The 11,053-nt window shown below is 40.5% G+C and overlaps 1 protein-coding gene across 1 annotated transcript in view; it reads left to right on the forward strand.

Moving 5' to 3' along the window:
• The first annotated feature begins 7,358 nt into the window (after positions 1-7,358).
• RARB (retinoic acid receptor beta) overlaps positions 7,359-11,053 on the forward strand; it is a 311,624-nt gene continuing 307,929 nt past the window's right edge. Inside the window, exon 1 of the mRNA XM_031553940.1 lies at positions 7,359-7,453. The gene's annotated coding sequence lies outside the window, so the exon portion shown is untranslated. The remainder of the gene's footprint in view (positions 7,454-11,053) is intronic.

Below are 11,053 nucleotides of genomic sequence, written 5' to 3' on the forward strand. Positions count from 1 at the left end.
GCCGCTGCATGGGCATCGCTAACGGTTCTGGTTGTGTCATTTGGGGCGAACCGAGGGAAATCCAGAAGAAAGAAAAAAGTTGCTTGTAAGAGCGCGGCGTTTCTCATTTTCTTTTAACGAGAATGCTGGTTTTGATTTAAAATATGGATTAAATCTGTTCAATATGAACCAAGCCCTGGGTAAGAACTTGATGTGTCAGCATCTGTTTGCATCTGATTTTAACGATCAGAGGAGGTTGATGCTCTGCCTATGTAGGTAGGGTACCAGAGAAGTAGGTTTTGCTGGATGGAGGGCTGTGGGAAAGGTCTCTGTTAGGCTGTTATTCAGTGAGAGCAATTGCCCAATATAGGGCCTGCCTCAGTCTTGGCTGTCGTTATTCTGTACTTGAGCATGCTTGTAAGGAGTGCAGCTGCCAGATGCAGAGCAGATGCTGTGTTTTGGGGCACTGTGTGTCCTGTTAGTTCCCTCCTGTGTCTTCTTGCAGAGCCGAGGCCTTGTGGCCCGCTATCAGGCTGGTTTTCCTAACAGCAGCATGAGAAGGCATCTCTATCCCATCTGAAAACCTGGTTCTTTGGAGATTGGCTGAATATTAGGAAAAACTTATTCTTAGAAAGAGTGGTGAGGCAGTGGCACAGCCTGCCCAGAGAGGTGGTGGAGTCACCTTCCCTGGGAGTGCTGAAGAACTGCGTGGATGTGGCACGTAAAGAGACATGAGCACTTAGTGGGCATGATGGTGATGGATTGACAGTTGTACTAGATGATCTTAGAAGTCTTTTCCAGTGGTGAAGATTCTATGATGCCACCCACAGCTGCTTCACTGTGATGCCTTGGTGGTGTCCTGCTGCAGTAGCTTTTTGTGTATCTGTAGTAGAAGAGATTTACTGTCACAAGAATGCTGTCCTGTTCCGGGACAGTGGAGCTCTCACGTGAGCAAGGTGTATTAGGTTCAATATTTTCTTACATCTCCACATGTGAGTGGAATGAAATAATAAAGTATTCTGGCAAATTCCCTGTTACGAGGTACCTGTGGATGTGCAGGGTAGGAGCCTGGGCCAGATGTGCCTGAAAGAGGTCAGACATCTTCACATTTCTGACTGCACGGATATGGTGGGAGGGGTCCCTGCTGACTTTTGTGCATTCACACATGTAAAACCAGAGTGGCAAGGAGGCTCATTCGGTTTTGTGCTAAAACTTGTATTTCTTGCCTGAAATACCAGTGTTTTCAAGACAAAGATATAATTTTCCACTTCTTTACACCCCAGGACATGACTCTCCAGCATGCATTATTGGCAATGCTTTAAAAGGCTGCTGCTTCTCGGTAGGGTGCAGAACAAAGTCAGTCTGGCGTTCATTTGCCAGCAGCTATGGGATACTTTTGTCATGGTGGAAGCTTCTTCTAATGCTGCTCAGCCAGCAACTACTTGCATAGAACATTATTATGTTTGTGCTTGTTCAGTAACCTGTTGGCTAACTGGTGTCTTGTAGCACTGAATTCCCTAAGTTACCTGCTTTAAATCTGTTGTGTCTTAATATCACTGATACTCTACTTGCTTATATATTAGTGACAACAGTTACTGAAATACCCTGATAGAGCTTAGCTAATCTTAATAATAATAATGAGGTTTATTATGATGTGTATTTTAAGTACAAACTAATGTTAAAGCTTAGGCAAAATGTAAGAAAAAAAATAATGTCAAGTTTTGCTTCTTTGTGGGTTGTGTTCCAATTAAATATTCAGTACCATAGGAGATGGCTTTTATGTGTCCCAAGGTAGTGATGAAATGACAGTTAAATTGTATTTCCTTCCTTCAAAGCAATGTGCAGTGTACTGTTTGCTACCAGAGTGGGAAAACCTGGAGTGTTCAGGAGTCATTTACCTTTTTCTTCTCTAACCTACAGTTTAGTTCAAATTCATGGAAATACTGGATGTGAAGTACGTGAGAGAGGCCTATGCTGGAAAAAAGTGAAAATGTCATGGAAAAAAAGAAAATACAGAGCATGTGTAGAATTTATTCCTTTATCTATAAGGAGTACATTCTTTAGGAGCCGCTTATGTTAGTGAAGGCAAAAATAACTTCATTTTTATTAAATATTTATTTAGTTTGCTAAAGTAATACTTTGGAGATATCGGGTATATCTTTTACACAGCCTAAACATAAACCAGACTGTTCATGTCTTCTCATGTCCTGACGCAGTAAGATCGTCGTTATCTTTGATTAGCCATACATGATTTTGTATGCAAATACAGAAAAATGTATGCAAAACCAAATTGTATTCATAACAAATGTGTGAGGCAATAGACTCTTATAAAACATGTCTAATTTATGACTTTTTCTGCAGTTATGACCTTCTCAGATCAAAATTAAAATAATTTAGATGTAATTAACATATTCCAGTATTAATGAACTTACTGATGAAATACATGTGAGCTCATTCAGTATTCCTTTTCCCTATATTTTTAGGGCTATTTTTGTTTTTAATACAATGTGCAAAACTGTTGCTGGTTAGCATGGCAATTGGAAGGCGGTCTCTGTAAGCTAAATTGGGAGGGTAGGGTAGAGGGGAAAGAAGAATTACCTGGGGAAGTTCCAACTTGTAAGCTTTGAACATGAGTGGGTTTTGTCCGTCTCACTGGACCATCAGTGACAGCACCTTTCTGAGTGCTGTGCAGAACATCCAGCCTACACTGGGCATGGTGTGTTTGCAGGGGCATCTCTTGCCAGAGTCTCTGGGTTTCCTCCTGCTTCCAGTGCTGTGGATGTCTCTGGGTTGGTGTCTCGGGCTGGGGACAGATCAACTACAGCACAGGGCTGGAAGCACATGTGTTTCCCATGTTACAGCAGGTTGGTGGAAGAAGTACCATGCTACCACCGTCAAACAGCTGTGCTGTCCTTGCTGTCACTTTTCTGTCAGAGGTTCAGAATATTACAGTCACTCATGGGTGTTATTGATAATAAGTTGTTGAAAGCTTGCTTACTTTGGATGTGTCTGTAGCATGCAGAGTTCCTGCCCTGTATTCAGAAATGGATAAAGACGTGTACATAAATATACACCTACGTATATTTCTCTATACTAAAACATACTTAATGCTGCTGGATGGAACTTGTGCAGCTGCTAAGGTACTTGCACAGTGCAGTCTGAAGATCCAAGGCTCAAGTGCTTGGTGGTAGTCAGGATTCTGGAGGTTTTAGCTCTTATCTGGGCAGATATGAAAAAGTTGCTCCCTGCGGCAGCAATATGTACCGTAGTAATAGAAGACAAGCTTTAAATAAATGATAAATTGAATCTTTATTAAAGCCATTCTTCCATATGGGGAGCATCTTCTGGCTGTACAGAAAGCTGCCTTCCTTAAGTCTGAATGAAATCTGGTGCATCCCTTGTGAGAGTATGCTTTGTACTGCCAGGCATGGCAAAGCACAGTCCAGTACAGGTAACATGGTCTTCCTTTTCCCACATCTCCTTCCTCTCAAGTCTGTTTTGACTTATATCTAGCCTGTCTGTGGATCCTTTGGATTTAGTGCTGCCAAATGAGTGGCGTATACTGCTTTTGTCATCGTCCCATCTCAAGATAATAACTTTAAGAAGTGTTTCTCTGTAAGTGGGAGTGCATTCCCCTATGGTACTGCTATACATAAATACGTTAGCATTAGATTCTATTTAGAAATTTTATTTCTTGGAAGTAACTAGTAAGAAAATCCAGCTTTTCAAAGCTTTCCATCTAGAGTTCAAAGAAAAGTCAAAGGAAGTTACAGATCATATGTTTTTTATTTTTTTCTGGGGTCATGTGCAGGAAGTTGTATACATTCTAAACCACATTCAGTTTTCTTGAAGTGCAGATATTTCTTTGTTTAATCACCATAAAACAAACAAGAAAAAAAAAAACTACTCCACAGTGATCTGTACTTAAGGGATTGGAGATGCTGCTCTGGAAGCAGTGCCTTCTCCTGTCTAATGCTCTGTGTTGTTCCTGTGAGGTAGATCCCAGAAGAACACACTCTGAGATGAGAAGATATGGTAGCAGGTGACTTGTAGGGTGATGCAGTCTGATCAGGGTGAAGTATGTGAGAGACCATGTGGCATATTTCCACAAATAGTTAAATAATCTTAACTTGGAGCAGCCACCTTGTTTCAGCTGTCATTAGTGTTAATATTTCAGTTAAAATATTTTCCTTTAAAAAAAAAAAAACTTACTGGAAAAAGGAACAGATCAATTTTCAGATATACTAGTTTACAAGTTTACTGCATCTTAAGATTGGGCCTAATCATTCTTTCTCAGGCCAAATTTTAGTTGATGTCAGTGGCTGTAAAGTCATACCCCACTTTTAAGTTTTTCTACAAAGAACATTAGCTGGAGTAGTAGCTTCTTGTTTCTTTGTAGTGGTGCCCAAGGGATATTTAGTAATCACATTTTTAGTTTTTGGGAGGGAAAGCAAAAAACAAAAGGTAGGGGTGAACTGAAGAGAGCCTAGAGGACAGCTGCCCACATAGCTGATTTCTGGAGCCCGTGACACACAAAAAGCTGTGGGACCTGCTGTAATACAATGGAAAGTACAACAACAACAACAAGGCAGCAAGATTCCAGGTTGCAACAAGTAAGAATTTACTCAAATGTGACAGCAATAGACACAGAAATAAAGGAAAGAAGCTGCTTACCTTCAGAAGGCCCCACATCCTTAGGGATCTCCAGAAAGATATGCTTGCTTCCACTGCCAACCCTTAAATGAAGTCTGGGAAGGGATGGATCCTGGCTCCACCTCTTCCGGTCACTCCGGTGCATTGGATGCACCTGAACTCCCCTGGGTTGCCCCTGCCTTCCTGCTAGGTGCTCAGTCACTGGTTCAATCTTTGACTTAGCATTTCCGCTACACCTGGGTTACCTAGTGTAGAGAAGAAAAGGTGGAGGTCATCTGCAGTCCTCTGTATCCTAGTGGGCTTTGATGGAGCAGAGAGAAAGCCTTTTCTGGGATGTGCAGAGAATGAGTGAGATGTAGACTTCTCAGATTGAAATAAATGAATAAGGAAATAGGTGACCACGTGTAAGCAAAGGGAATGGGGTAAGCGCTTGGAGCTACTGCTGCTAGTGACCGCCATCCTGCTGCTGGGCTGGGGGTGGCTCTGGACAAATAAACGTAATGCTTTTCTGATGGTGGGCTCAGCTGTGCTTCAGAAGTGGAAAGGTGCATTACACGTGTACTGAATTTGAAACCTGTTGTGGTTTGGCAGAATAAAAATGCTGTTTTTTGAATGACTAATGAAGATCTCCAAAGTGACTGCTGACACTTCTAGATCTGATGGAAGGAGAGTGTCCTCTCTGTTCTCTGCATTTCCTCATAGGTAATGATGATTCCAGTGAGAAGCACTGGAATTGCCCACAGCTTTGGCCCTAAGTGCGCAGTGTTTCCCACACTCAGGATGACCAAATGACATCTTCTGTGAATTGTAATTCATTCAGCGTTAGTCTTTCAAGCAGTGTCTCACTCTCTGAACACGGAATAACGTGAGCTGTGTATATTGGTGCCTGTGCTTTGGAATGAGAAGATTTACCAGGGAAGAGCAAGTTAGTTTGCCACTCTGTGTCTCTGCAAACTTGCTTATAAGTGGAAGGAGGAAGGAGCAGTTTATCCACAGCTAGACTCTGGTACCTCCAAAGACAATTTATGTTTTTTTTTTTTTTTTTTAATTAATGCTTTTTCTAGTACTTGAGGTAAACATTGTTGCTGTGATTCAGACTCAGAAGTTAAGAATGTTTCAGCTTTTCAGAAAGGGATGGAATAAGCATTGTGCAGTAGTGTAAGTAGATACCATCAGTCTCAGCTGCTGCGTGTTCCCTGCGGGCTGGACTGCGTGGCCTTTCTGCTGAGGTACCGTGGGCTTGTGTAAAGCTGGTGGGACTGCTGTTGGCTTGTGCAAGCGCATGGGCTTCAACAGCTTGAACCGGGCAAGTCCTTGGGGACTGCCCACCTGCAGAGGAGAAGGCAAGCTTTTGCTCAAGAGGCTGCAGTGGAGGATTGAATTTGCGGAGAAGTGCTGTCCTGTACTCTCAGCAGGGCAGGGAGCTGCAGCTTTCTGTTCTGGCCCTTGTCTTTAAAATCCTTAACAATGTGTATTTTCTAGCATGGAGGTTTGAGCTTTTCAACCCTAAAGCAAACTCCCAGAAGGATTGGAGGATGACTTAGTAATTGAGTAATATAAGCAATTTTAATTCGCTTTTTGCTTCTATGTGTGTTTGAATCATACTCAGGATATGTTTTCCAGCATTGTACACATTTAAAAGAGGAAGGCATTTTCTTCTCTTTTAAACTGAAGGCTGAAATGTGTTAAGCTGTTGTCAATGGAATCTTAAGAAAAAGGCCAAAAATCACTGGCCAGATTAGAAACATGGGAGCAGCATTGTTAGTTCTAACAGAGTTGCAGTACAGAAGTTGCCTTGCTGCTAGAGCTGTTCTTTTTGGGTGTTTTGGTTTGGATTTTACAGGCCAAGTAATTGGTCAATATTGTTGAATATATATCTTTGATTTAGAGTATTTCTCAATGAAAGAATCCACTAGAGAAGTGTTTACAAAGTAATATTATGAGTAGTAAAGGCTGGAGAGAGCACTTTATTAGTTCAACGCTCATTGTTTTGTAGTGCCGCTGCTATGTAAGAGAAGTACTGTATTGTCTTTTCTGGCTATTTTCTGCATTTTTGCTTGGTCATGAGCAGACTTTTCTATTTTTCTTTTTTTTTCCTGAAGATATTTTCCTTTTTTCCTTCTCCCTTTGACATTTTTCTTCTCCAGTTTTTCTTGCTGGGTAGAAGCAGGTTGACAGGAGTGGTGGATCTTCTTAGATCTAAAGGCTTGGTGGAAGCCACATTACTGAAAACACATACCCATTTTTAAAAAGAGGTTAGAGTTTTGTTATGTTGATGGTTCAATTGCTAAGTGTTTCAGCTGTTTTTTCAGCTGGTTGTTTTTCTTTGTTTATTTGTTTTCAATTCCCCAAAACTTAAGTTGAGTAAACTGGGAGAAGTTGATTGTATGTGCTGGGTGTTAGTGCACCTTTGACCAGCCCTGAAATTCTTGAGTGCACGCTGAGAATTTTGGCATGGATATCTGCTTCTTCCTTGTGTTGGGACTGAGAAGAGGGTCTGCACTGCAATCTCTAGGGGCATTCAGTGGGAGCGGGAGCCTGAGACATCCAAATCCAAAGACTTCAGTGAAGCAAGACTGGTTTAAGATTCATTGTTTGTCCATGCTGGAGATAGTATTAGATGTTTCCTAATTTTGCCCAGAGTATCAGTCATTGTTCTAGTGATGAGCTTGTGCTATTATTCCTTCAAAACTACTTTTTGACTGCTCTTTCCCCTTTTCTTCCAGGATGTTGAACTGACTTAGGTCTTTGAAAACTACCCCACTGTCAAGCTCCCTCTGAGTTGCTTCCAGTCCTCAGGAGTGAAGGTAGAGTTAAGGGGGTAAGTTAAAAATCCGCTCACAGAATCCAAATAGATTGAAGATTGTAGTTAGTTCCTTCTCCTTTGCACGGCAGTCTCCAGTTCCTTTTTTCTTCAGAAATGCTTGGTCCATGACAGCAGGCTATCTGTAATAGAGGAGGAGAAATCTAAAGGAGGGGAGTGACTTTGAAAATATGGTAAAAATGTAATGAATGGAGCACTTATAGGGGAAATACCAATGTAGACTATATCAGGTAAGCACTTCAAAAGTGAAAAGTGCCCCCCTGTTGGTTTGTTCTCCTTTTAACTGTTCTCTTTGAAAAATCCAATTGGAATCACAGTTGAACTACAGTGATAAAATATGTTTTTGGTAGATAAAGTGGAATTAATATGTACTTCTCAATTGGGAGTGTTGCTGGAAATGGTAGGTGCATGTAGAAATCCAACACAAATTCCCATTTCTTTTTTCATCCTAAGGGCAGAGTACCCTTGGTGCAAAGCCCACGGGACCTATATAGTCATTAGCAGATGGAGAAGAACATTAATCTTCTATCCAGAAACCTGCCCCAGCACATAAAGGAGGGAGCATCTCTGTTGTGAGGATTGCTAGTGGTTGCATTAAACATGTTTATAATCATAGTGCCAGCCACACTTGCTGCTCATTGTTGCGTTTGTTTGCTCTAAATCCCTGGATTTCACTTTCTCTATCCATGTGTTGTGGAACAGTAACAGTGTTTCTGCTTCTCAAGATGTGGGCAGAAGCTTCTTTCAGCCCTTTTAAAATCTTCCTATTGCTATAAGCAGTAGAGTACATTAAGATACTTGAAGTACTTTTTTTTTTTTAATCGTGGAAATGTATGATTTTTCTGTGTTGTTCAGTGTTTCTTATTTGGCAGTGAGCTAGGAGACAGGCACTTAATGAGGTATCTCAGCAGCACAGTTTTATGGGAGCGTAGTTTAAGGTTAGGAGTATGTCCAGTCTCCAGACAGCCTAGTGAGTATTCTGTTTGGAAACAAATGCCAGCTGGCAGTGGTTGAGAAGTGCATGCTTATTCTGCTTGTGATAGCCAAAACATGGTCCCCGCTGTGTGCTTTTGGCAGCTTTGCATTGGCAATATGTCTCAAATGCCAGTTGCATGTCCTCCTTTCTTCCTCATAAGTATGTCCCGTAAGGCGTGATTTAGCCTAAATAAAAATGTGCCTCTGTTAGAGTCAGTAACATATGGAAAGAGGCTGGTTTCAAAAATCAAAGTCTTTCTGAAACACCTGTAGTACATTATTTCCACTGTGGAAATAATAAGGTAATGATTGTGTCTTGCTATCCTCAGTTGCAAATTGGCCTTAAATTCCTGAAGATTTGATGATTGTTATGACACTAATTCTTAGACAAGCTACATGGAGGGAGAGGGAGAAAGCAGTATAATGGATGGACTTTTACTCCTGAAATAGCTGTGTGTTGAGATTATTTGATGCCTCGTCTAACCAAATATGTGGATGAAATATTATGTTCAGATCTTAAAATTTTAATTAATCATCTGATGTCTTTCTTCCTATTTGCTCATTCTGTGAACTGTTTTAAGTCAGCAAATATCCCAAATATGTTACATTTTATTGAAAAATACTTGATTGTACATGTGAGCAGCCTGACTTTTACTGTTATAGTGAATATGCTTAGTTGAAGTATTTGAAGCAGTTTGTGAGTTGTGGTACGTTGGGTGTGAGTTCTTAAGAATCTGAAGGTAAAGAATTCCATTCTACATTCCTTTGTCATTTTTATCTCCAGCAACAGTGTAACAAGTAAACAAAAACAACATCCACCCACCCTCCCCTCAAAAAACTTAACAATGAAGCTTTTCAATTTAGTACCCCATCAACTGCATTTAAGGTCAAGTCAACCCTAGGGTAAGCAATGCGCTTAGAAATTGAACTTAAATACGTAAGTATTTCTAAATCCTAAATTGCTTTTTCTTTGAGATGATTTTACACCTCTTTTGTTTGCAGTGGATGTTGATATTTGGTGGTATGGTAGTTCTCAGGCAATTGGAATACCGTTCTCTTTTACTAAAACAATGAACTTCTGTTGAGATCTGATCAGACGTGGAAGTTTAAAAGTCAGTTACTCTTCTTTGAAGATCCTTAGGAAGGAATTTACACGTTGCCCAAATCATGAGCCTTCTCAACACTGGGATCATGCAGCCACTGAAGAAGGAAAAGAGCAGTATCTATTGAGAAAAATGTGGTTTTGTGGGTGCTGTGCTCCTGCATTTCTGTTGAAGCTTGCTTTCAGTGATAGATTAGATCTTGTTGCCTACTCATCTGACAGAATAAGAACAGTCTGCATTTCCCAGTCAGAAATAAGAAGGAAGGCCTTACTGTGATCCCTACCTCAAACTAATGAGCGTGTCTAAGCGGCCTGATACCACCATCACATTTTCTCCCTCTCTGGCAAGAAGTTGCTTTCAACAGCTGCTCCAGAAAGGTACAGGAGATCTTCTGAGTTCTGGCTTCTATGCTGTACCCGTCAGCTCATGATTTTTTGGATATTCAAGGAGATGGGCACTGTTCAGGCAACTGTTTGTCCTACAGTAATTCTGAGAGTTGAATCTTGCTGGGAATTGGGTTGAAATAATACTGTTGCACACTGCTGATTCATGCTGTAAAAAACCTGGAGTATGACATGCAAAAAAAAGTATTTTGAAAAGTAGGTTGCAAAGCCAAATCCTCAGAAATTACAGAATGTCAGGTCTGTGTTATTTTCTTCAATGCTTGTAACTAGGAAGATAGGTATTACAGCTGTAATTTCATCGTATCCTTATAACTGGGCAGCTGAGTGAGATGATAATTATATTGCGGGGGGAGGGGAAAAAAGTGTCATGGTTGCAATATGTAGTAAATAGCATATTAGTTTCGTGTCTGAGGAAAAACAAGTTTCCTAGGAGACTTATCATATAAGTCAATGTTCAGGTATTATTTGTGTAGGAGATGAACAGAACTGGTTCAATAGAATTTAAGTTCTGCTTTGGCTTACACATTTGCATTATGTAAACTTAGTAGAGATTCAGATCTGCAATAAGTGGCCGTGTAACGTGATTGATTTGAGTGAAGTTTTTCCCACTTAGGCTAGTGCTGAATTCTACCTCTAGTCAAAAAAGTTTTATAGAAGTTCTACCAATGCATTTCTGTTTCAGAACAGCTTTGGGGGCTCGCCAGCAGTGTTATTTTTTCTGCATTATAGGAGCAGCTCTAGTTACATGCCAAAGTAATATGGTCTTATTTTTAAACTGAAAAATAAATGAGACCTATGTAGAAATGGAAACTTTGTTGACTGCCAGATTCTGACCACACTATTCCCATTGGAAAGAACCAGTAGGACCACTTGTGCAATCTTCTGTCTTATAGCATTAAGAGGTTCACAATGTGGGAAACACTGGAAAAAATGAGCACAAGAAAAGAAAGAAACTTGCCAATGTCCATGTCCTTTAAAATGAGTTCTTATGAAGTACTTGCTGAGATGCATTTTATTTAGATATCAAATTTAATGAGTCTTGTTAGAGCCAGCCAGTCTGCAGTTAATAAGTGTTACTCTGTGGAGAAAAGGCAGATAGAAAAGTTTGGATACTT

Source organism: Meleagris gallopavo, chromosome 6, assembly GCF_000146605.3.
Source record: "Meleagris gallopavo isolate NT-WF06-2002-E0010 breed Aviagen turkey brand Nicholas breeding stock chromosome 6, Turkey_5.1, whole genome shotgun sequence".
NCBI lineage: Eukaryota > Metazoa > Chordata > Aves > Galliformes > Phasianidae > Meleagris > Meleagris gallopavo.